The sequence below is a fragment of the Aethalodelphis obliquidens genome, unplaced genomic scaffold (assembly GCF_003676395.1).
Source record: "Aethalodelphis obliquidens isolate GAN/ISIS:26980383/991018 unplaced genomic scaffold, ASM367639v1 scaffold58, whole genome shotgun sequence".
In the NCBI taxonomy this organism is placed as follows: domain Eukaryota; kingdom Metazoa; phylum Chordata; class Mammalia; order Artiodactyla; family Delphinidae; genus Aethalodelphis; species Aethalodelphis obliquidens.
The window spans coordinates 7326404-7351194 of record NW_020838002.1 but is presented as its reverse complement, the minus strand read 5'-3'; the positions used below and the strand labels follow the sequence as shown (position 1 = coordinate 7351194).

The 24791-nt window shown below is 42.9% G+C and overlaps 1 protein-coding gene across 2 annotated transcripts in view; it reads left to right on the top strand.

Annotated features, from left to right (window-relative positions):
* RNF43 (ring finger protein 43) overlaps nt 1-24791 on the top strand; it is a 62254-nt gene that overhangs the window by 15975 nt on the left and 21488 nt on the right. The gene's annotated exons all lie outside the window — the stretch shown is intronic.

Here is a 24791-nt window from a genome sequence, read left to right as displayed (position 1 = left end):
CCTTCTTGTGGTGTCCTTGCGGTTAGGAGCCTACATCATCAATCACAAAGGCTTGTCCTGAAGACAAACCTGGTAAAAATGTCAGTTCTCTGTCCTTGCCACCAGAAACAATCCTTTATATTTTACTGTGTTCTGAACTAACATGCTATAGTTTTTTTTAGACGAATACAGTCTCTTGGATGGACTCATCAACTGATGATGCTCACAAAACTTTAAGTGCACTTGTTTATAGTACTAGGAACGTAAGGCAGGATTGTGTGGGGGAGGCAGGATTTGCCAAAGTTTTTTATTCCACTCAGTAGTACTAACTTGCCTGTGCTACTCCTATGCAAATATGAGATTGTAATTTTCAGGTTGTTTGAACACTAAGAGTATATGGAGAAAATTCACTGAAATGTAAGCATGTCCCTTTAACTTATATACGGGAATAAATAGGGACTTGGACTATAAGGGAAGAGCACAACCTGAAACTGACCTTTCATTCTAGTCATCTCCTTTCTCCTGAGTTGGTGTATTCTTGAACCAAATTAACGTTATTATAGAAAATGCCCTAGTTTTTCAAGCAATAACAATCTTCAAGGTATGGAACAGGATTTGGCGTTTTGCTTCCATTTTTATTGTTTTGTTTTCTAAAGGGAATTTTGAATTGGAGCCTGTCTGGCAGGATTCCATACTTCTACCAAACCACCTGTCCTGGCAGAGACAATGGAATCCAAAGTCAAGTTCTTTATGACTGCACCTGCCTTGTAAGTGCTGCCAGAAGATCTGATTTTCTCCTGTTGCCAACCTCTACCCTGAAACTATAGTAGTTGGCACCCGAACAGTGGGTGCATACAACCCAAATTGGGACTTGGATGTCCCAATTCAGTACTAGTTCAGTACTAGTACTAGTTCTGCCATTGACTTTTTTTTTTTTAATTTATAAATTTATTTATTTATTTATTTTTGGCTGCCTTGGGTCTTTGTTGCTGCACGCAGGCTTTCTCTAGTTGCGGCGAGCGGGGCCTACTCTTCGTTGCGGTGCACGGACTTCTCATTGCAGTGGCTTCTCTTGTTGCAGAGCGCGGGCTCTAGGTGCACGGGCTTCAGTAGTTGTGGCATGCAGGCTCAGTAGTTGTGGCTCGCGGGCCCTAGAGCACAGGCTCAGTAGCTGTGGCACACGGGCTTAGTTGCTCTGCGACATGTGAGATCTTCCCAGACCAGGGCTCGAACCCGTGTCCCCTGCATTGGCAGGCAGATTCTTAACCACTGTGCCACCAGGGAAACCCTCCCATTGACTTCAAAGGTAGTCTTTTGCATCGCATTCAATGATTATTTTACTGTTTATCAAATGGAGGAGATGAAACTTTCTGGTCCACTTGGTTTTCAAGATTTTTGTGAGACTCTGTTAATGATGATGAATCATTTGGTATTTTATTATTTGGAAATTGTCCTGTGCAGTTATGCACCTCGTATGCATGAAGGAGAGTATGATCTACCTAAAGGAGATCAGGAACATATCTCTGAAGTCAGAACACCAGGCAGCGTTTCCAGGAGTGAGAAGCCACCATTGTTCCTCCTTCTTTTTCCTTTTCCCAGAAATGTCAGTTACCCTATGGGCCGCCAGCTGAATGCTCTCTGATTAGGCAGCTGTTGTGGAAGCAGTCTAACTTCCTTGATGAGGACTTTTCTCCTTTTGAATTATCAGAGTGTTTCTTGGGTTCCCTTAGGGTAGAGTTACTTCATTATCTTCTAACTTTATATGTAGCTGGAGGCCTTCTGGCCTAAGCTCATAATTTTTATCACCAGTCAGGTAATTGAAGATAATATGCCCGCCAAATAGTGCTCTCTGTACAGTATCCACATATGATGATATGATAATAAGGCACAAAATGCATTGTAAAATGAGTGGCAGCATCCTGCAGTGAAAAGAGCTCTCAGTAGTCCTGTATTTCCGTCTCAGCTCTGATCCTTCTTAGCTTTGTGACCTTAAGGAAAATTGCTTAACCTCTTTGAGTCTGTGTCCTCATAAGTAAAAATGGGGATAATAGTAATAAACAGTCTGCCTACCTGAAATGAAGTAATGTATGAGAACTGTCTTTGAAAATTGCAAATGTAAGGTAGTATTGTTATTAATAGTAATTAGACTTGAGCTCTTTCTTTTTTTTTAAAAAAAGATTTTTTTTTTTGATGTGGACCACTTTTAAAGTCTTTATTGAATTTGTTACAGTATTGCTTCTGTTTTATCTTTTGGTTTTTCGGACACGAGGCATGTGGGATCTTAGCTCCCTGACCAGGGATAAAGCCCGCACCCCTGCACTGGAAGGCGAAGTCTTAACCACTGGACCGCCAGGGAAGTCCCTTAAGCGCTTTCCTTTTTATTTATTTATTTGTTTGTTTGTTTGTTTATGGCTGTTTTGGGTCTTCGTTGCTGCGTACGGGCTTTCTCTAGTTGCAGTGAGCGGGGGCTACTCTCCGTTTCAGTGCGCCGACTTCTCATTGTGGTGGCTTCTCTTGTTGCGGAGCATGGGCTCTAGGCGCATGGGCTCAGTAGTTGTGGCTCGCTGGCTTTAAGCCCGTGACACACGGGCTTAGTTGCTCTGCGGCATGTGGAATCTTCCCAGACCAGGGCTCGAACCCGTGTCCCCTCCAGTGGCAGGCAGATTCTTAACCACTGTACCACCAGGGAAGTCCCAAGCTCTTTTTTATTCACCTAATTGCTGTAAGAAATATTATTAAGTTTGAGGGTTGTTGATTTAGGCTCAGTTAACCTGTTTGAATTCAATTTGGCATTATCCTAAAATGACTAAGCAAAACTACTTGTTTTTTTATGTAGCTAAGAAGACAAAGCTTTAGATTAAAAATTTTGTGGGCCAAAAAGCTGATTAAATTAACCATAATGTAATAACAGGTAGCCTTGGTGACTTAGAGAATGACTAATAGTGTAGAGGTTCTAGGGTGGGAACTTAAGTTCTGTAACTGCCTTGTTTGTGCTCTGGTGAATCACTTGCCCTCCCTGGACCTTTGCACATTGGTAAGGCCATTACCTTCCTTCCATGGTCAATGAGGTAGTAATCACCAACACAACGCAAAACAGCTACTTTCTACTTTTCAGAGTGGGAGGGATCCTAGAGCCGTGTTACACATCGCTTTTACATTTTCATTTTTTGAAATTTTGGAGTGTTTTTTTTTAACGGCTGCTACCCTGAAACAATTGCTCAGAATGCTGAAGCTTCAGCTGTCCAGCTTTGCAGCAATTTTCCAAGGGCTAGAAGGGAAGGAGTTTGGGATTATCAAGGCAGCTAATGCACCCAGTTCATTATACTTGTATTGTGCTGGTCTCAACATGTTGTTCTTTGAAGCTCAGCAGATGAGGTTCTGTAGCCTGCTTGGAGATTATCCCACAAGTCCCCGAGACTCCCAGTTCCCCATCTGAGAAGTATTAGATCAAAATGAGAATAAGTAGTTTCAGTCATAGCACCTATGAAATATTTGTGGCCTGGGAATCATTTGCAGGTAAAGATCATTGAGTCGTCTCAGGGACTAATATTATGCTGTGTGGAAAATCTGTATTCCATACTGTAACTTTACCAATTTGAATCCTCCCCGCCGAAAAGGTAAATAGTGGGATAAAGGTAATTATGGGTTTTCTCATCTTTTCTACTTACCTGTTCCCTGTTATGATTAAACACACATAGCTTATAACTCTTTTAGAAACAAACTCAATTACCATTATTATCCTTTCAACGCTTGCATGGTATTATAATCCATTTCAATCACAGTGGGACATAGTGGGAGTCAGGAGGCAAGTGCGTATGGGGGAAGATGGAGAGAGGCAAATGTTTTCCCTTCTATTGGTTTTGGGAAACATCCTTCTTCTCTGAAGGTACTTCTTGGGGAAAACTGTTTTCTTCTCAAGGCCTAATAAAGATTAGTGAGAGATGTCTGCAAAGCATTTGAAGCGCTTTGAAATAAAGACATGGATAAACATTCAGTATCACTGTCATTATCATTAAAAAGGAAAGCCCAGCATGTGATGTTTTGGGTCACTTCCAGCGGTCTTGTTTGATGTTCTTAGTTCCTTTTTTGACCTTTACCTCTTGATATCTTTATACATTTATTGAGGCTGTTGGACAAAGTCTTGAGATCCTAAGCAATATGGTGTTAAGAATGAATGACTGCTAGCCTCCATTTTTTATGGGTGGAATGCCTGAAAATGTGTTTAAAATGAGCAGTAAGGTTTCTATCTTTGGATACCTGTTGTTCAAGTTTGGCAATGTTGGTGGCAAACTTAATTTAGTATCTGATCATTTGATTTTTTTTTTCCAATTCTATTCCCTACCTTGGAACCAGAGTTTTAAAGGAAAATTTTCATTAAATAGAATAAATAACAAATTAACTAGGATTTTTTTCTGTACTATGCTTATGAATTAGAGATAAATTGAAAGAATGAAGCAGATATAAAGGATCTAAAAAACAAATACTGTAAGAACTTCTGGAAATAATATAAGTACTTCCTAGGGACACGATAAGTTCCAGCTTCTTGTATGTCAGAATGTAAATTATTTCATGCTAAAAATGACCATAATGATATCCTTGTAGTCTTACAAGATACCAAAGATACTAAATAAAGGCTAAATTATGTTCAGTATAATGTATTTAAGTGATAGTGTGTACCAATCCATTTTACTTATTTGCACCTTGGCCTGCAGGTTCTTAGTTCCCCAACCAGGGATTGAACCCGGGCCCTGGCTGTGAAAGCACTGAGTCCTAACCACTGGACCACCAGAGAATTCCCAGTACCAATATATTTTAGAAAGGTTTTCAATAGTACAGATTGAATTTAAAAGGACTTCCTTCTGGTCTTTGGAAGTCTGAATAAATCACAAAGTTTTATTTTGTGCCTTCTATACTCAAGAACTTGTGCTAATCAGAATATCCTGTCCTCTGACTGGCAGTTCTATTTGAGAATTGAGTAGAATTATCACTCTTTTTTTTTTTTTTATGCTGCTGCTTTTTTTTTTTTTTTTTTTGAGTTTTTGGGGTTACTGTGTTGTTTTGTTAAAAAAAAAAAGTGGGCGCATTCTTCATAACTCTAGTTAATGAATTGTTTATTTGTTTTAGATTTTAAATGCTTAACCTACAGTCACATTTGCTCATACACACATGTATTTTTCCCCTCTAGTCTTTCAACTGAATTTGTTTTTTTCAGCTCCTACCCCAATTTCAGCATCTCTACTTAGGCGCACAGATTTTTTTATTTCTCAGCTTAGATGTCACCAAATAAATGTAAAGTAGGAAAACAAATTGAAATTTTCCATCAGAACCAAAGGAACGCAACAGAAATTGAAGATGAGGGTGGTATATATCATGTTAACCACGAATACAAAATTATTTGACATTGACATCATGTTTAGCTTTATGCAAAAGCAACCACCCTGAAAGTACTATGGTAATGTATATGTTTGTATGATATACACATAAACACTCATTTTCAGTCCTTTAGGGGAAACTACTTCCTTTAAGCAAACCTTGGCTCAATCTCTGAAAACAGCTGCCTTTGGAGACCCTTAAGCCAAATTAATTATCTGGCCTTTGAAATTTTGCCTATTGAGAGGATGGTCACATGCAAAATGGATAACTTTAGGACAGTCCCCCCTCTGTATTCTCTTCCCTGGAGCTTCCTCTTTCACTTATAATTTTAGTTAATATCACTTAGCAGAAAAAAATTACTATTTGTGATCTCTTCACAAACTTTCTGTTTCAGACTTGTCTCAGATTTAGCATGTTGGAGCTGAGTTCTCTTTTCTGTTCTGCTCACTCATCTCACCTCAGTTGTGTTGGCTGTCTCTCTCCTTAAGAATTTTAACATACATGATGGTCCTTCTGTTTTCTTTCTCTCATTTTCATTTTGGGACCACCAAAAAAGTCTGTGCCCACTGTCAGGTAAAATGCCTCTTCTCACTATGAAAGGTTACCACTTTTGTGTCCTCCATATTACGTTGGTCGTATTCAGTTGGGATTTTGATGACCAGGTCTGTTCCCTTCTATGTCATGTACTGCACCAGGTTCACTGTATGTGTTCAGTGAATGCCATCAACTAGCCATCATTTTGTTGAACAAGTTGGTGTGTTGCTGCCATTGTTCATCTGTTTTCTGCAGGCTGCATTAACAGGCAACTGCATGCCGGATTACATGCTGACAGCTGTGTCTTCCCATCAGAAAATGATCCTTTTTCCCTGCCTATCAAATGAAAGCTTAGTTTTTAGAGAAAATTACAAAATACAGAAAATGAAAGAGAAGAACTGAAATCACAGCATCTGCGGTTTTCTCTATCCTTAATGGCAAGGCAGCTTCCTAGAGGATTTTATTGTAATATGTTGATGGAATGTTTATAGTCATCCTTTTGCAGTTTGTTTAGAAGGTAGTTTCTAAGCAGCAGTTCCCGCATCATCTAGAAAACTTTTAGCTAGAGAAACCACATTTCTTTTCTTTCTCAAGCTGCAAAACCACTCATCTTTTTTTTCCTTTTTTTTGAGTTTAACACTTGGTCTTTATGGTGAGAGACTAAGTTACATGATCTTCCTTGTAAAAGGATGTTTCTCAGATTTTTGTGTTTTATAGCTTTCTGATTTCATTGCCATGGTCGATGTACTTATCAGGGAACTGTGACTATCTGTAGGAGTTCAAGTGTACACTGTAAAAAACTATCCCTCAAAAGAAGGAATAATTTCATAGCTATTGCTATGATAGTAGGTTTGGATGCATCTTACCCTGGATCCAGACCTCTGAAATAATTGAGTCATGTGTATGTTTAAAGCTAGGGAACTTACCATCCCGTATTGCCTCACATCGACAATACCCTTTCCATAATCTTTGGATAGGTAGGTCATGCCATGACAGACTATTTGGTTCCCTCAGAGCCATTAGTTTATATTTTTCCCCAAAGGAATTTCAGTTCCTGTTTAATATTTGCTAGTTTTACTAGGTACTGAGGCAGAGAGGTAGTAGTAGTATTCTCCGTGAAGAAGGAAATCAGTGTTTCTTATCTATTTTCCATATATTGTCAGTCTGTCCAAACAAACCACTATATGGAAACCTGATAAGGAACATTGTTTTCCTCTTGATATACTTGCCTGCTCAGCTCACCATACCCCACTTTGGAGAACCCTGTGGTAGAGTTTCAGCTCTCTAGATAAGGTGGAATATCTGTAAAATAGCTGAACCACTGAGCCTCCATAGATTTTCAAAACCCTGAAGGCGAGAGGAATTGGGAAGATGAAAGGGGGCCATTTCCTCAAAGAGTCCTAAAGTTCAAAGATGCAGCTCTGGGCTTCCATGGAGCCAATGCATCTGGAGCAGCCCAGTTCCTGGAGAGGTAACTGTTGCACTATAGCCCTCCTGCTGTTATCCTCTAAGGTATTCATCTAGGTGGCCCTTGCCCTTCCACTGTGAATCATCTCCTCAAGTCCTTCTTTCCTTTTGTTGGCTGCTTTGAACTTCTTGTGTATTAATCTCCTTTACAAAGCAAGGGCTCTAAGCAGGGGATAGTAAACACTCTAGGTAGACTTTCACCCACCCTGTGTGAGAAGGATTGTTGAACTGTCGTGTTCTGCATATTTCAAAACTGCCAAAGAACTCTAAGTTCTTGCTCACTTGATTTCTTCTGTTTCTCTAATAACTTTGTAAATGATTTCTCTCCATTTGTATAATATCCAATGCATTATTTTTCTTCATTCTAGCTGATGTCAAGTCTTTGATAACCATCAATACAGAGAGGCTAGAGACATATTTTCTTTCCTCTTGAAGCTATTTTTCTAGAAGTGTTTGGGGCTAGATTCTAAGGGATTGTCTGGAGTTTCTTTATAAAATTCACCATCAATTGAGAGGATTTACTTTTGTAGTGTTACCTCTCAAGGTTACCACTGACTCATATTCTTTCTACAATTTCAGTGCAACCAAGATTTCGATTTGTATTTCAAAAGTCAAAATGAACTCTAATCTTTCCCTAGGAGAGAAGGGTGTCCCCAGTAGGTAGGAGCAACCCAACAATATCCAACTGTGTTTCTATTCAAGGCATGGTGCCAGTAAATGCACCTGGGTTGTGGTCTTGTAGAAAATGTAAGACATTACAATGAATCTCAAAAATCAAATCAGTCAGTTTCCTGACCTACACTGTAATCAAAACAGTAATGTCAAGTTTATCTCCACCTCAAGGTAGGTAGTCTGAAGCATAGTCTTTGAACATGAAGACCTGTCCTCCACTACACAGGGTGGGTCACTCGTTGCTCCATAATAGCAACATTACCAGCAAGTTAGGACAGGAGAAGAAAACAGCCACAGCCAACAGAAGCACAAAGGAATTCAAGGAAACACAATGTAATCATGATATCATATATATACGTGTATATATATGTGTATATAATATTGTTATAATATTATACATGGATAAAAGAGCACGAATTGCATCCACTGTCCCCAAATTTTCTTGTGAGAGCATTTTGTGATAAGATTTATGATGTCTGTTCCCTCAGTGTCAGACCATGTATGGAAATAAAAAACCATATAACCCTCCTTAGATTTTGAAGACAGGTATTCCTCTTTGAGAGAGTTGTAGTAATGATAATAGTTTTGGGGTGAATGGGCAACTATCATATATTGGCTTTAGGCTTATAGGTCTTAGTTGCCATTTATTCTACTTTCAAGTGTATTCAGAGGCCAACAGGTACTTAATAAAGAAATAGGGACTTCCCTGGTGGCGCAGTGGTTAAGAATCCGCCTGCCAGTGCAGGGGACACGGGTTCAGGCCCTGGTCCGGGAAGATCCCACATGCTGCGGAGCAACTAAGCCCGTGCGCCACAACTACTGAGCCTGTGCCCACAAACCACAGCTACTGAGCCCACGTGCCACAACTACTGAAGCCCGTGCACCTAGAGCCTGTGCTCCGCAACAAGAGAAGCCACCGCAATAAGAAGACTATGCACCGCAACGAACAGTAGCCCCTGCTCACCGCAACTAGAGAAAGCCCTCACGCAGCAACGAAGGCCCAACACAGCCATAAATAAATTAAAAAAAGAAAAAAAAAAATAGTCAAGGGGCTTCCCTGGTGGAGCAGTGGTTAAGAATCTGCCTGCCAATGCAGGAGACACAGTTTCGAGCCCTGGTTCAGGAAGATCCCACATGCCGCAGAGCAACTAAGCCCGTGCGCCACAACTACTGAGCCTGTGCTCTAGAGCCTGCGAGCCACAACTACTGAGCCCACGTGCCACAACTACTGAAGCCCATGCGCCTAGAGCCTGTGCGCCGCAACAAGAGGAGCCACCGCAATGAGAAGCCCATGCACCACAACCAGAGAAAGCCCGCACACAGCAACCAAGACCCAACACAGCCAAAAATAAATAAATTTATTTATAACAAAAGAAAAGAAGTAGTCAAAACTTCTACTCGCTTCCTTTGGAGTCCATAAGTTAACATATAATTAAATAATAATTAGACTCAATGTTCCCTGGTTTGAGTGCTCTTTAATATATGCTGACCCTAAAAAGCTTTTCTGGCATTATTGGTGTTAAGTCTATTTCTCTATCATAAGCTAGCTGGTTTCCCATTGTATTTCATGATTAATACTCATATTGAAACTCATACGTACTTGTGTGAAAAACATTTTGATAATGTTCAAACAGATGCCAGTCTCTTGGGAGTCACCCTAATAAAGAGGGTCACCCTTAGCTCCCCCTAACTTTATTTACTATCATTTTTGAAGTCTCTCATTTTATCTTAGTCTCTAGGTGATGTTCTTTTTCAAGTTGTACATTGCTCTCAGAAAAAAACAATACACTGTCCTCCCTCCGCTGTGTGCTACCCCATAATAATAAATCCAGCCTTACAGATCTTCTGTCTTTGAGGCTTCTGTATCGTGTGGTAGTGCAGATTTCTGCTTCATCTCAAGGCCTTGTTTCCCCACGCCATTATCCTCTAGCTGTCAGCTGTACACCTCCTAAACTGCTTAGAAAAGAATCTGTTTCTCCTGGCCCCAGAGCTGACCTTGACCCTTTCCCAGTCCTGAGCACTCCTGGAAACTCAGCCCCCTCAGCACCTAATTCATGTCTGATACTCTTAACTTTCTTGCTCTGGCCTCAGGAGAGAGAGCACATTCTGAACACTCCTGCTTTTGTGTCGGCATCTCTGTGAGGTGATTTGGAAGGACTCCAACCAGGCATGGAAGGGCTCTTTGATAATATCTGATGGGTGGGTAACAAATTCGGGCACCTAGCCAAGACACACATTGCCTGTAATCGTTAACTCAGTCTGTAAACAGTTCAAACGGCACTGAGAGGCCGTCAGTTATTATATTAGAAGAAGCCTTTCATCTCTCTTGCTTAGCAGCCAGGCGTCCAGCACTGGCCCCCACTGGGGCCACTGGAGCCACGGTGCTCTGTGCACAGCCACCAAGGCCTGAGCCACACTGGGATGGACAGTGGAACCTGCTCCAGTGACTGCCTTTCCAACTTTCAGCATTGGAGCAATAACTAAATCATTCATTTCCTTTTGTTCTGCACCTGGAAGATGCTGGAAGGAAAAAAAAAAAAGAGAAGAAAACCCAAGAAACCTTGACCAGGAATAAGTAGTGGGGAAGGAATTATATCACCTGGGATCGGAAATTTCATTTTTCAGCTCAATTTTCCTACCCACATTCATGTTTTGAAAGCTTTACAACCTAACCATTCACCTTTTTGTTGTCCCTTTACTCCAAATTGATTTTAAGATTGGTCCTCAGGGTACCTCATGCCTCCAACCAGCTTTAAAGTTATTCCGTATTACTAGACCCGAAGTGCAAGACACAATGCTGAGCCCGAAGGAACGTGAAGATTGCAAACATTCCTGCCCTCAAGGTACTTACTAATTGAGACTTTTAAGATAATACCAGGCATATACTGGAGATAAGTACCACCAGGAGCATTTATAAGTGCCAAATATGGTGTACACTGAGTTTCTACTGGAGGTCACAGCGGTGTGGACAAGGCTGATCAGGGAAACTCCTTTCCAATTCTGTGAGAAAACTTTTTTCAGTAACTTTTAAAAAATTGACCTCTTTTCCTTCATGTTTCTCATCCATTGTCTTTTGCCTTTTTCATTGAATTGCTAATTTTGCTAGGCACATACTGAGTGTTGTAGGTGTTTGGTGAATGAAATCAGTAAGTCTCTTTTAGAATTACCAGAAGATGGTGCAGGAAAACCAAGCACAACTTATTCTAAGCATCTTAATTGCAGAGGACCCTTTATTGATGAATATATTTACAGTTGTTCAGATTAGTTTTAAGGCTACTGTTGCTGAAGTGGTTTGTTCCACATAGCACTGGAGCAAAATTTAGATTAGGCTGTAGTTTTAAATAAACAAGTGAAATAAAATCCTATACTCACCATAATCAAGGTGAGCATCAAAGCCCCGGGTTATGCCCCTTACACCAGAATCCTAAGTATAAAGCAGCTAGATTCTTTTCCTCTACAAAGCAATATCTTAACACTTGCCCCACTTCCTTCAACTGAAGGAAAATGATAGAGCCGTAAGACATTCTTCCAGGAAAAAAAAAAGGGGTTTTGAGGGGTTGGGAGGGAGCTGTCTTATATAATTAACTTGACTGGGGTCCTCATGACTTATTAGAAAGCTCTGACCTCATGCCTCTTATTTTCTTTGCTTCATTTTCCATTTTGCTCAGCTTTCTGGGTCACCTTTTCATCCCCTTTTCATATTTTGGATTTGGGGTTTGCCTCTGTCCTACCATCCAAGTTTTCTGTGCTGATTCTGAATGTAGCTTTGGAAGAGCATGAATAAAAGAAAAAAGAAGGCGTGGCTTGAGGGTGTGCAAGCTTGAACTCCATCCTGTGTTCTGCGTCTGATTTACCAGTCTGCTGAGGATGAACTCCAGTAAATCCTTTCTTTTACCTAGGATGACAGTACTTTCCCATACTTCATAGAAAAAAGCAGCTCAATCTTAAAGAAAGAAATGAAATCCTTTAGTTTATTTATTTTATTTTTGCTGTGTTGGGTCTTTGTGTCTGCGCGAGGGCTTTCTCCAGTTGCGGCAAGCGGGGGCCACTCTTCATCGCAGTGCGCGGGCCTCTCACTATCGCGGCCTCTCTCGTTGCGGAGCATGGGCTCCAGGCGCGCAGGCTCAGTAGTTGTGGCTCACGGGCCTGGTTGCTCCGCGGCACGTGGGATCCTCCCAGACCAGGGCTCGAACCCGTGTCCCCTGCATTAGCAGGCAGATTCTCAACCACTGTGCCACCAGAGAAGCCCCAAGAAATGAAATCCTTTAGAAGAAAAGAGGCACTAGGGCAAACAAAATCAAGTTTTTTTTACCAATTGCTCAGCATTGTTATTTGTTCATGGTAAACATAGTGGTTATTTGAAAGGATGTGTTAAATCACATTTATACAACAGGATTGTAGAAGTGCAGAATTTATAAGGTACTTGTACAAGGAAGCTTTGAGGCCTGCTATCTGATCCACTCAATTCAATGCCTTGGTTCATTTTGAGGTCGTTTACAGGTTTAATATGATGGAGAATAATAGAGGACGCCCTGCTCTTCCACCTGAATACAGCCTGTCTTTTGGGAAATGATCAGTCTTAAATTCTGGCTCCCCACCCTCATTCCTTTCCTTGTACATGTTAGTAAGGAAGCTGCCTACCATTATTTTGGTCCCTCTAGATCAGTGGTTCACAAATTTTAATGTGTATCAGAATCAGTTTTAGAAAGCTTCCTAAGACACAGATTGCTGGGCCCTGTCCCCAGAGTTTCTCATACAGTGTGACTGAGGTGAGCCCTGAATATTTACATTTTAAACAAATTCCCAGGTAATGTTGATGTTGCTGGGTCTTCGGGACCACATTTTGAGATCCAGTGCTTGAGGTTACTGCCTACTTTATAACCATGATGACTTTAACAGGTACCGACCATCTTCACAGGGCCAGAGTATCCAACTTGTGTTGAAGTGACTGAGGCTTTACTGTCTGGAAGTGGACAGTTAGGTACAAGAGATTTTGTCCTACTTGCAGAGATTAAGTGGCCGGAAGACTAGGTCATCTACCTACAGGCACCTGGCAAATGGCTTACCAACTCTTTTAAGCAGCAGGTAGCAGGTAGCAGGTGGGAGCTCACTCTTGGAAAACCTATTAGCTGGGCTACAGAACTAATAATATGACATAAGGAGAATAAAACCAGTGCTTTTGATTAGTTTCTGTGTCATCCTCAAAGAGAAGATTCCAAGGTTGCCTTGTCTTTAGGAATTCTCATTTTTCTTCCTTCCACTTCCCTGAACTACAGAACCCCTTAGGCTGCACATTAGATCATTTTAGAAGCTAAGTGATTCGAGTTTCACTCTAGTGTAGCAGCCTGCACAGCACCTTCTCTTCTGGATTTATTGTAGTGGGACCTGCTCAAGTGAACCAACAGCCACAAGCTCTACTTTTAATAGGATTCATTTATGCAGCCATTTTAACCTTAAGTCTTTTCATGCATTACACTTAACATTTAATGTGTTACATCAGTAGTACTATATCTGAAGATGTAAACAGTGTTTGGCAAATCTGTAGCTCCAGCCCCGTCTTTTGACTCAAACTCCAGTTCTCATTTCGAATTGCCTATAGGATTTACATGTTCATCCCGAATTCGGCCTTCCCAAGACTGAATTAAATTTTCCCTGCTCAAAATGAACCTCTTTTTCCTATGTTCCTCTTTTGGTTGATGCAACATTTCCCCCCAGTTCTCCAGGTTTAGAAACTTTAACTCCTTCATCCCTATAGTTCAATCTGTCAGCAAGTACTTTCAACACTTCCTTCATAATTTCTGTGATTCATCCCTTTGCCTTTTAACTGTTAGCACCAGAGTTCACACTCTCATCATGCCAGTAATAGGTTACTGGAACAGCTCTCGTATTGATTTTCCTACCCCCAGTTTTCCTTTCATTCCACTGCAGTTTTTACTCTGATACTATATTGTTCTGCTTAGAATACTGTTTTGATCATGAGCTCCCCTTGCTTCAGAGTTTAGGATGATTCCTTTTTCACAGATGGCCAAAAAGGTCTAACTCCTATCTTGTCACTCACTGGCCTTCACAAGGACACCCTACCTCAGCTATCCAAACCATCTCTGCAGATCTGTTTTTTAGTCATACAAGTCATGTACCTTGAAGACTTGAGAAAAACTGGTCAAGGACCCTACTTTTCCTCTCACTTGGACCCTTGTTTTTTTCTCAAGGCTGTAGCTGGGAAGTTCCCTAAATCCATTTGACAGATGCCAGTGGACCAGAATCCTGCTTATTTTACTTACATAGCTATTTTTCTCCTATTTGAAGGGCTGGCTTAAGATCTGTCTCCTCCGCAAAGCCCACAGGACCTATTGGCTGTACCACACCATGTGACACTTGATGATAAATCATTTTGTACCACCATTTAGTTTGTGTATATGTGTGTATTATCTCCCCAAGAAAACTGTGACTCTTGGGAAGGACCTAACACAATTTTGGGAGGGAGATAGGTGTTTACAAATACTTGCCAACTAAGAGGCCGTATTTCAGGCCCATTCTGAAGTGCCCATGGGGAAAATCTCCATGAGTCCCCATCTAGCCTCCTACTCAATAGTGACATCGCGTGACCCTCTATACCTTGACAAGGAACATTGGGGAGCTATCGATCTTCCCTGTTATGAAGGGTTTTGGGGGGAATTGTAGCAGTTGCTATATTTTAGGGAGAAAGATGGCTCCAGAAACAGGCTTGATAATGTCCAGGCTAAGAATAAACTTAGTGACAGACAGCAACTCCGCTAGTTAGGTATTTGGCTAGGAAGGGAGTTCAGCGTCTGAAGCGTTTCGGGTAGGTGTGGGCTTAGCAATTAGATATGCTGCTACTTTCTGAGGTAAGCCTACCTAAAGGCAAAAGCGTGGCCCGATGATGGGTGCCCGATGACTCCTGCAGTGTAAGAACTCATTTATAGGCGTCTGCCCAGAGGTACCCACCCGAACAGACACTAAGAAGCAGCAAAGGAAAGTGCCCAGGACTTCAGTGTAGTCACTGTGTCAACAGCAATATCCGATAAGGTGGTTTTTTTATGGGGGGGCGATGAGGGGAGGAGCTGATGCACCTGTGGTTAGTGACTCAGAAACTTGGTGCCACATTCTATGGCACCATGAAGCCACCTTATGCTCCAGCCACCCCATGGCGGCTGATGTTTTAGAATTACCTAGTTACTAACTGAGCCAAGAGGAAATGGACTGGATGAAAGCCAGAGTAAGGTAGAGTAATCTCTTAGCCGAGCCACATTCGAAACCCATAAGCCAAATGGCTCTTCGGGACTCCTTTCTATACCAGTGGAGCGATTGTCATTGTCACCCTAACAGTGTTTGCTTTTTATAGGTATCACACGTTTTTGCTTGCCTCTTCCTAAGACAAATGTATGTTTTCATTTCAATGTATTCAAATGAGCCCCTATGGCTCACACAGTTTGCCAAATTATGATATCTCAAGCAGGAACAGGGTCCAGACAATTCCTGTTGGCTGAACTAGGGCTGAACTTAATCCTAGACTGACTCAGCTTCTCTGTTAAAGTTGTTTGGAATTCTGATATCCCGCCAGAGATTGTTTCTAAAGAGTTCTCAGTGTGAAGTATGAATCACAAATGAATGGAGTCTCGGGAGACCAAAAGCTCAAGCTCAAGTAATAACTCAATACACATTTATTGATTGCCTGTTACGGTAGGGCACTGGGTTACGTGGGATATAAGGAAACCCCTTGACCTCAATGTAGTAGATGAGGATATAAAGCAGAAAATGAAAAGTGCCTTACAATAAATACAAGCAAGTCGATTGGGACATTTCAGTTGAAGAAGAGATTCTTCATGAAAGAGGTGGCATATAAGCTTGTCCTTGAAAGATAAGTAGGATGTTTTAAAGTGACAGGATAGGAGTTAAGAGGCATTCCAAGAGAATGTAAGAGAATAGTGAGTAATACGATGTGGTTGGACAAGTAGTATAGTACATTTAGGAGGGAAATGAAGATAAAGCTGAAAAGGGAGAGGAGAAGAGAAAGGAGTCAGTACTTTTTGAGTGGCTACTATGTGCAGGAATGGCTGGTACTTTAATTGCATTTATTTCATTTAATCTGTAGAATGATTTTCTTGGGTGGATGGTGGTACCCTCATTTTTTTACCCATAAGGAAACCAAGACTCAAGAGGTTAGGCCACCCTTCAAAGTCACACACATCTTGTACGTGACAAGAGTTGAAATGTGAAACCAAGCTGTCTGACTCTAAAGCCCTGATTTGATAGGCTGAGTCTGAGTTTAATTCAGAAGACAGTGGAGAGTCATTATGGTATTTGAACAGGACAGTGATATGATCAGTGCTATCTTTAGGAGATTGTTCTTGCAGAGATTTAGAATAGTGAGAGATTGGAGACTAGTTAGAAGCCTATTGTAATTGTTCAGACTCCAGAGACATAGAGAAGGTTGGTTTCCAAATAGGAGTTTAGGTGATTGGATATGGGGAGGAGCAATCATAATGACTCTGAGATGCTCAGGCTAGATCTTTAGGAAAATGATGTCCCCATTAACAAAAAGGGTAAGGTAAGAGGGCTTATTGGTTTAGGGTAGAGTAGAGGGCGAAGATGGTCTGTAGGTTTGCAATATTTGAGTTTGATGACAAAGAAATAATGTCCAATAGGCCTTTTGAAGTGCAGGAGAATTTGACTTTGGAGACAAATTTGGGAATTATCATCAAAGATATTGGGGTGATAAGAATACCAGAGAGAAATAATAGAAATCAGAGAACATGTCTTTATATTTAAATGAGAGGAAGAAGAGAAGAAAAAGAAAGAGGCAACAGATAAGGGACAGTCAGAGAAGTAGCATTATGTCATGAACCGCAGGTGAGGAGGGTGTCAAGAATGGGTATTCAACAAATCAGAAGGAATTTAGGAATATTTGTCTTCCTTTAGCCTCAGTCCCTTTTCTTAGGAAACAGCTGGCACCATTAAGTTCAGATATGTCCTTTTTTTTTTTTTTCCCCCTGCTTTTAACTCTGTTATGGAGGAAATCAGGAAATCAAGAGAACTGTCTATTAAAGATGTGTTTGGTGGTCACATTTTTTTTTTTTTTTTTTTTTTTTTTTGGTACGCCGGCCTTCCTCTTTTTTTGCCTCTCCCGTTGCGGAGCACAGGCTCCGGACGCGCAGGCTCAGCGGCCATGGCTCACGGGCCCAGCCGCTCCGCGGCATGTGGGATCTTCCCGGACCGGGGCATGAACCTGTGTCCCCTGCATCGGCAGGCGGACTCTCAACCACTGCGCCACCAGGGAAGCCCTGGTGGTCACATTTTTAATTTAAGCTAGTGAAAGCTCTCAATTCTGTGCTAGCAAAATAAAGGAAAACATTTCAAGTCTTGCGCTAAATCATTGGAGGTTTAGTTCCCAAGGAGGCTCTTGTAATTTTGGTGCTTCTGTCCTTTGACTCTGTGATTCTTCCTGTGATCCATCCAGTCTCCTTTCATTATATTTAGTACACGAAATCCACGCCCAGAATTCAGGATTCCTGGTTGCAAGCCCAATATGCATTGTGTTGTTTCTTCAACCTAATTTGTGATATGGGTAGTACTAATAAAGGAGAATAAAATAGCTAATGAAGGATTATAAAGCACTTGGCTAATACAAACTGCAACATCAAAGCTGAATAATAGTCTTAATTTCGGGTGAAGGGTTCCATTAGCAGAGTAAAAATAAAAAGGACAAAGGGTAGTGTCGCTTTGTACCTTGATAACAGTGTACCAATCACAGAGCGCTGCTGTCGATCCTCATTGCCCTGTGAACTCTCAACCCGGGAATTTGGCTCCCCTCCCTAACTCTCTAAGTACTTCCCTCACCCACTAAGTCTGATGATGGTACCTCCCTGAATCTCCTGACAAATGCAAACAGGAACTTCTATTCAGCAGAACTAACTTGGTAACTGAGAAGATTCCTCTTCCATTTATCAGCACTTTGATTATCTTTTGGTATCTCTTACCATCTGCGCTTAGCAAGAAAAATAAAGGGGTTTGGGCAATTAGGAAGTAACAAAGAACTCATAGTTCACAAAGAACAAGTCAAGGGATGTTTGGAATATTTGAGCATACAGTCATATTTGGCGTGAGGTAGCTTCCCTACATCCTACTCAGGGCAGGGTAGGCTGGCGAGCTGATCAGGCTGCCGGGAGCCTGAAACAAAGGCAAGGGGATGACGTCAAATGGCCCCTCAACTGAAGTCTTTAAATTCTGGGCTTCAGACACATCAACTTCTTAGGGTATAAAGAATGGGGAAAAGAAATATAATTCATCGCTCATTCCACTAAAGGTAAGTTAAAAGAACACACTCAGAAAAAGCATGGAATACTGTTGGGAGTAAATCAGCTCTGAATTGTTCCGTGCAGATCACTGGTCCAAGTCCTCATAACATCCTGGTAGGGACTGAAGTTCACCTGAGACACTCAGCCGACACTATGGCCTAAAGCCAGTGGGGAGCAAGACTTTCTTTGGGTCGATTCTATAGGGATGATAAATAAATAAAGTTGTTTTAATAGTATCGAAATGGCTCCTGCCCTGAAGGAGCTCCCCATCAGAGCTAGGAGATAGACTAAAGGACCCAAAGTGACAAGAGAGCACTTCCAAAGCGACATAGCAAGAGTAAAATTAGTCTACCCGTTCATTCCATGTTCTCCTAGTATGTATGTGCTGTGCTCTGTGAATTTGCATTCCGCATGTCTTGTTTCACAGATGGTCTTAGGACTGTTTTACATGTTTTACATGAGCGGGTGTATGCATGACTATAGATCTACTGTTAGATTCTAGTCTCTTGAGGGCAGGAGCTATTCCCTTTTTTTTTTTTTTTGGCAGGGAAATGTGTTAAGGATTATGCTCGACTTTGCTCATTGATACTGAGGAAAGACAATAAATAAGAGTATCCGGGGATGGGTTATTAAGTAGGAAGTTCCTCCTAAAATAAGTGAGTTTTGTTCAGGGTTGTGGAGAAGATTTAGACATCATGTAAAAGGGAAGGAAGAGACCTCTCCCTTGCTAAGAGGTCAAAATACTATAAAGCTGACTTTAAAACTTAGAGGGAATATACAGGTTTCTGAAGAGAAAGCAGAAATCTGAAAATATTCATATCCTGATCAAATAACAAGGCAACCACCAAACTTATTTATCTCAGATCTGTTTATTAAAACAGATAATTCAACATGCATATTTTTCTTAACATCTACCGTGTACTAAGGGATGAATAATACCTAGTCCCTGACTTGAAGGAGCTCAGGATCTACTTTACAGGAAGGAGGAAAGGACTAGTGTTTTGTTGAACATCTATTAAGAACCAGGCGTTCTCCTGAAGGAAATGGGTAAGAGAGTGGGTCACAGTGGAACACTGAAACAACTAACTGTAAAAGGTAAGTGTCATTTAAGGCTTTTGAATATATCACTTTAGGAGACTACATGGGGGAAAGCATTTAATTTGGGGGACTGAAGGCTGGTGAGAGGATTAGAGAAGGACCCGGTTTGGGCTGGGCTGGGAGGTCAAGGGCAAAAAGGGGTGGGGAGCTGTAGGACTTAGATCTTGGAGTCTCTGGCTCACAGGGGAAGGGGAGGTGCCACTTTTCTCTCTGTAGAGCCAAGGAGATAGGGGAAAGGTTCATAGGAAGAGAAAGTAAAAGGAATATAGCAGCGAACCAAACTAGCATCCCATCTTATACACTTCCTGTAAAAGATTTCTTAAGAGCAAAGACAGTGTTTTTCTGGTCTCATTCTCTTTAATGCCTAGAACTCTGCCATAGGAGGCCACTTCGATGTCTTACTTTTTAGTTCCTAGGAGCTCAAGAGTTGCTGCTATTAGGAGTTACTAAAGTATTCAGAGGATGGAAATAGCAATGGCACAAATGCCAAGATATCCAGGCACCATCCATAGAGACCCAGTGAAATGCTGAGCCCAAAATGGTAGTACCTCCTAGGTTCTCACAACACTAACTCTTACTTTTTCTTTTATCCCCTGCCTAGAAGGCTGCACCATGGGTGGGAATAAAAATCTACTCTCCTGTTGCATCCAGGCAGCTGCCAGCAGTCTGTTTGCCTTGTTCTTTGCTGGCAAATCATTAAACAGCCCCCCCAAAGCAGGCCTCTTCCCCAGGGCCACCCCATGGACAGGGGTTCAGACCTGTGGTCAAAGGGCTGTCAGCAGTCAGGCTGGAGCCCTTGGGCTGTCTCCAGCACAAGCCTCCCCTGACAGTTGCCTCTTCTGAACAGAAGCCTCCTTGGCCTGATCTCAAACCCCAGTGGCTTTTGAGGAGACACTCTGGGCATCTGTGTTGGCTGTGGCTTGAATCATTTTGTCCTCCTCCTCCTGATGTAATTTCTAAGTGCAGCTATCCCTGTATTTCCTCCGTCGTTTCTGTATTGAAGCACAGGCCCGTGCTCCATGTTTTTTTTCCACTTTGCAATGTAAATGGAATAGTATGTTACTGCCCAGGAGCTGGGGATTGTGACCAGCCAAGCAGACTCTATAGCTTCACCCCATCCCCACTCACAATGGGACAGTTAAAACCTGGGCATCGCTTTGGTTGCGCTGGCCCGTTTGGATACAGTATCTGCCCTCCAAGGGCTTCTAAGCCAGTCGTGGCAGACGGCAGTATGGAGCAGAGTTTGCAGGGCAACTTGAAATCCCTACAACCTGTGAGCAGGAGACTAGGCCAGAAAGACATGGACTGTGTGTGTGAAACAACCAGGTTAATGTAGCCATTTCACACTCTTGCACTGAAATCACCAAACTTAGCAACGCTTGAGTAGCTCTGCTGATAGTCCCGGTACACCTCTGGCGTATTTAAATGAATCATCTGATTTCCTCAAGTTTCATTTCTTTGGTCTTTTTCACAAGGACTGTCTGCTTTTAGTCTTTGGCCTTTTCAGCATTAAAATCTGAACCTAAATAATTACTTAAAAACAAACAGTCCCTGCTTCCAGCAGGTTTCTAAATTCCTACCATCTCTGACATGAGTTTGGCTAGAACAAGAATAACAAAATAATAAAGCAAACTGTGTCAAGGCTGTTTGCAAACAGCACATTGGGTTAAATGTGAGAGTTCAGTGAACTCTCTCACTGTGGTAAGAGTGAAGGCCGTGCCTGGGAAGGGCCCTGTCCAAAGCCTCCTTAGACCCTTACCCTGGAAGCGTGAGGGGCGGGAATTAGCCCTTGCGATGCTGCTACCTGTGTGAAGACCTCAGCCTTTCTGCAGCGGCCTCTCTGAACGAGACCCGGCTAAATGCGGGGCCTCAAAAGCGGTGCCTCCCGTAGGATGGAGGTCAGGGCGGGCGTCAGAATCTCCCACGACAGTGGTCGCTCACGGAGTGCAGAACTCAGCTGACATTTCAGGACCTCTTGGTAGGATTCCTAGCAGTTTGAGGCAAGGTAAATGCCTTACCTGGTGGAGGGAAAGAGTCCAAACCACATGACCGGCGTGCCTCCTAAGGTCTTGATGTCTGTGGGCCTCAGAGCCTTGGCATTCTGTTTCACAGCCTTCCTTCCAAAGCGTGCTGACGTAACTAAAATGGTATTTGATGGGCTTCTCCCTCTCCTTCGCTCCTAACTTCATGAGTAGCTTCTTGGTGCCCCTGTAACTAGAGGTCATTCTGGACTGAGTCAGGACAAAACCTGTTTCTATATGGGAAGATAGTGGACAAAAAGGTCCACCTCTTGGGTAGTTGTCACTTTTCTCCTTCTCTCTCTCTGGTTACTGCCAAAGAAGGTTTCTTCTCTGACATCAATTTATTTCAAAAACAGCTCAGATGGTTAGCTTTCTCTTCTTTCCCCGCCCTTTCTTCTTCCTGCTTGTGGCTCTGCTTATGACCCTGTGACCAACCCTTACAAAGACAGCAGGCAGAGTGTGCGGTCAGGAAAGCCCCACCACGGGGCCATCGTAGGGTAAAGAGGCCCAGTTCCATCACGGAGCCTGGACACGATCTGAGACAAGCAGAGGTGAATTTTTAACTTGAAGAATGGAGGCTCTAATGTGGGGGGGGGGAGACAGTGAGGGAGATGGCAGTCTAGCTGAATGTCCATTATCTGGGTCTGAGCTTCTGTGACCTCTAATTTTAGGACACACCTTTCGTATCCTAGACAAACACGGACTCTTCACTGGGAAAGCACCTCTGAGCAGTGTCTGGGTCTGGCTGCCTTGCTGTGGCTAGAAGAGATGAGATAAGCCCTAGGGGAGAGGAAGGAAGCTGAGGATGCTGGGCAGAGAGAGCCTAGGCCCAGAGGGAGAAGGAGCAGACAGACTTGGCTCCTGTCTTGTTGCTAAGACTGATTCAAGTTTGAAAATTCTAGGAACGTAGGCCCCCCTGAAGCCTTCTGTTCAGGCATTGTAGTACTCGGCTGGTGTTTGCTGTACCACACGGAATACTTCCCGACGCGTAGACCTGGAGGTGGCGTGGTGGAGTAGTCAGGGAGCTGGGATTGAATTTAGGAGGACTCAGCTTCCTTTGAGCGCCTCCGTATGTAACCATGGGCCGTCTGCAAGGTGAGGCTCGCATTCCTCATCTGCGTAAAGCAAGTTTTAAAGGTCCCTTACAGGTCTGGACCAGGCTCAGCTGTTAGCAATTCACATCTCTTTTATAACCTGTGTGACAATTGGATGCAAGTTGAGTCTTATTCATTCTTTCACCAAATACTAAGGTCCTACAACATGCAAAGCCCCCTGACGGGACCCTTGGTGGGCTCAGCTCCTCCACGCAGACGGTGGCCCTGCCTTCTGTTGGAAGCTGGCGGGTCCTTTCAGGTCTTCTGTTAACAGCCCTCTTGCTCACCAGTGCCCCTGCCCCCAGGAAGCTTTTCTGGATCAGGTTAGAAATACTGGAGGCCTCTGTCATCCATCCTCTCTCTTGCTAGTCCCTTTCCATCAGGGTTATGCTTCTCTCACCCCACCAACATTATTTTCTTTTGTACCTTAAAAAAGTTACACAGTTAAGCAGGAATACATTTTCCTTGTAAAAGCATTTTAACAAAATCGATAAAGGGAAACTTCTCTTGACAATTCCCCAGCCTCCCAACTTAATTGATTAAGAAACTCAGCCATCCCAAAGAGGTAGAGATGCAGGCTAACGTATGGATGGGAATGAGGTCTAGAAGCTTCCAAAGCCTAAACAATTGCCATTAGGATCAACCTGTAGATGTGAGCGTTGACCTCTTTAACTAAAGGGCAAGAAGACCAAACTGGACCTCAGAGACTGTTCTGGTACTGGGAGCCAGAAGCAGCAACTCCAGGCCTGTCTGCTTTTCCCAACCCCCCAGCTACAGGAGCTTGACTTTATGAAGCTGGTGTGTCCTGCCGCCTGAGATAAAAGTCAGGTAGTTCCAAGTTCAGGTAATGGAGGTTGCACAGGACAGGATGATTATAAAATCTGAAAAGAGGAAATGGGCAGAAGGTGCCTTTGATGCCTGGCCAATGTTCCTGATTACAAAAGCAAAATTGTAGCAGGCAGTAAAGTTACCTGTCCAAGGCCTGGGTGAAGGTCTGTAAGTGGAATCAGAGAAGTGAGAGATTACTGCGGCAGAGCTGGGCTGGGAAACAGGAGACAGTAAAGAATTGCTTGCAAATGCACACACCCCAAGAGGAGGAGATGCCACGGATAAAATAAGACCAGCGTTAAGTTCGGGGCTCAGTTGAGCCCTGGAATGCCCTTTGTGAGGAGGTAATGAGATCACATGGCCTCCTTCATGGGAAGGAGGCAGGCTGAGAACTGGAAGAGCTTGTTCAGTGGGGTTCGGAGGGCTGAGCCCAGGAGGGAAGTGACCGTGGATAATGAGCTGTCCCAGACTGTGCCTTGTGGAACACTGGCATTCAGAGGCGCTGTGACGACTGCCAAGGGAGAAGTAGTCAGAAAGGGCTTTGTCCCTTCCAGGAATAAGGAGGGATTTTACCATTGCAGATGCAATAATAAAAACAACTACCATTTTAACGAGTCCCTACTGAGTGTCGGGCTCTGGGCTAGGCGCTTATGGCCATTAAATCCGGTCTTCGTGATAATCAGGAGGCGTTTTTTTTTTATCCCATTCTGAAGATGAGGAGCATGAGGCTCAGAAAAGCTAAGTAACAACCTGCCCCAGGTCACACAGGTAAATGATGGAGTCAGAAAATGTACGTAAGGTCTGTTTGGGGAGGGAAGGGAAAAATCAGAACCAATAAGTTTAAGGAGGAGGACAGAGACAGAGAGAACAGACACAAGAGCGTGAAATATAACACACACCACTAAAGACCTACATCTTTACATAGCTGTTTAACGTGTGTGCAAAGCGGAGTTCTCAGCCAGAGTGGCCTGGACACTGTGAGCCAGTCCTCTTAATCTGCTTCTCATAGCAGCATCTGGAACGGGGTGTCGCATCTCCTGGCCTTTTAGGAATATGCAAATAACCAATCCTTAAGCTCACCAACTTTCCAGGAACGCTCCCCAGCCACACCCACCCCGAATCCTGCAAGCCCATTTCTCTTGGCCCTCTCCTAGTGTCACTGAGAGGACGGGTGGCCGATGTAGAAATCACGTTTGCATCTTTGTTATTAGGGCACCTTGCATCCCAAGGAGGCAGATGCATTTCGATCTGTTTTCTTCTCAGGAGCCCTCTTCCCAGCTGAAAATTCCCTGGAGGAGGGGGCAAAGACAGCCCCTGTGTTACACCCCAGGGAGACTAACACTGCCTTGCTAGGTAATGCACAGCACCCTGGGTTCAATGGCCTTTTCTTGGCTTTTGCTTTTAATCTG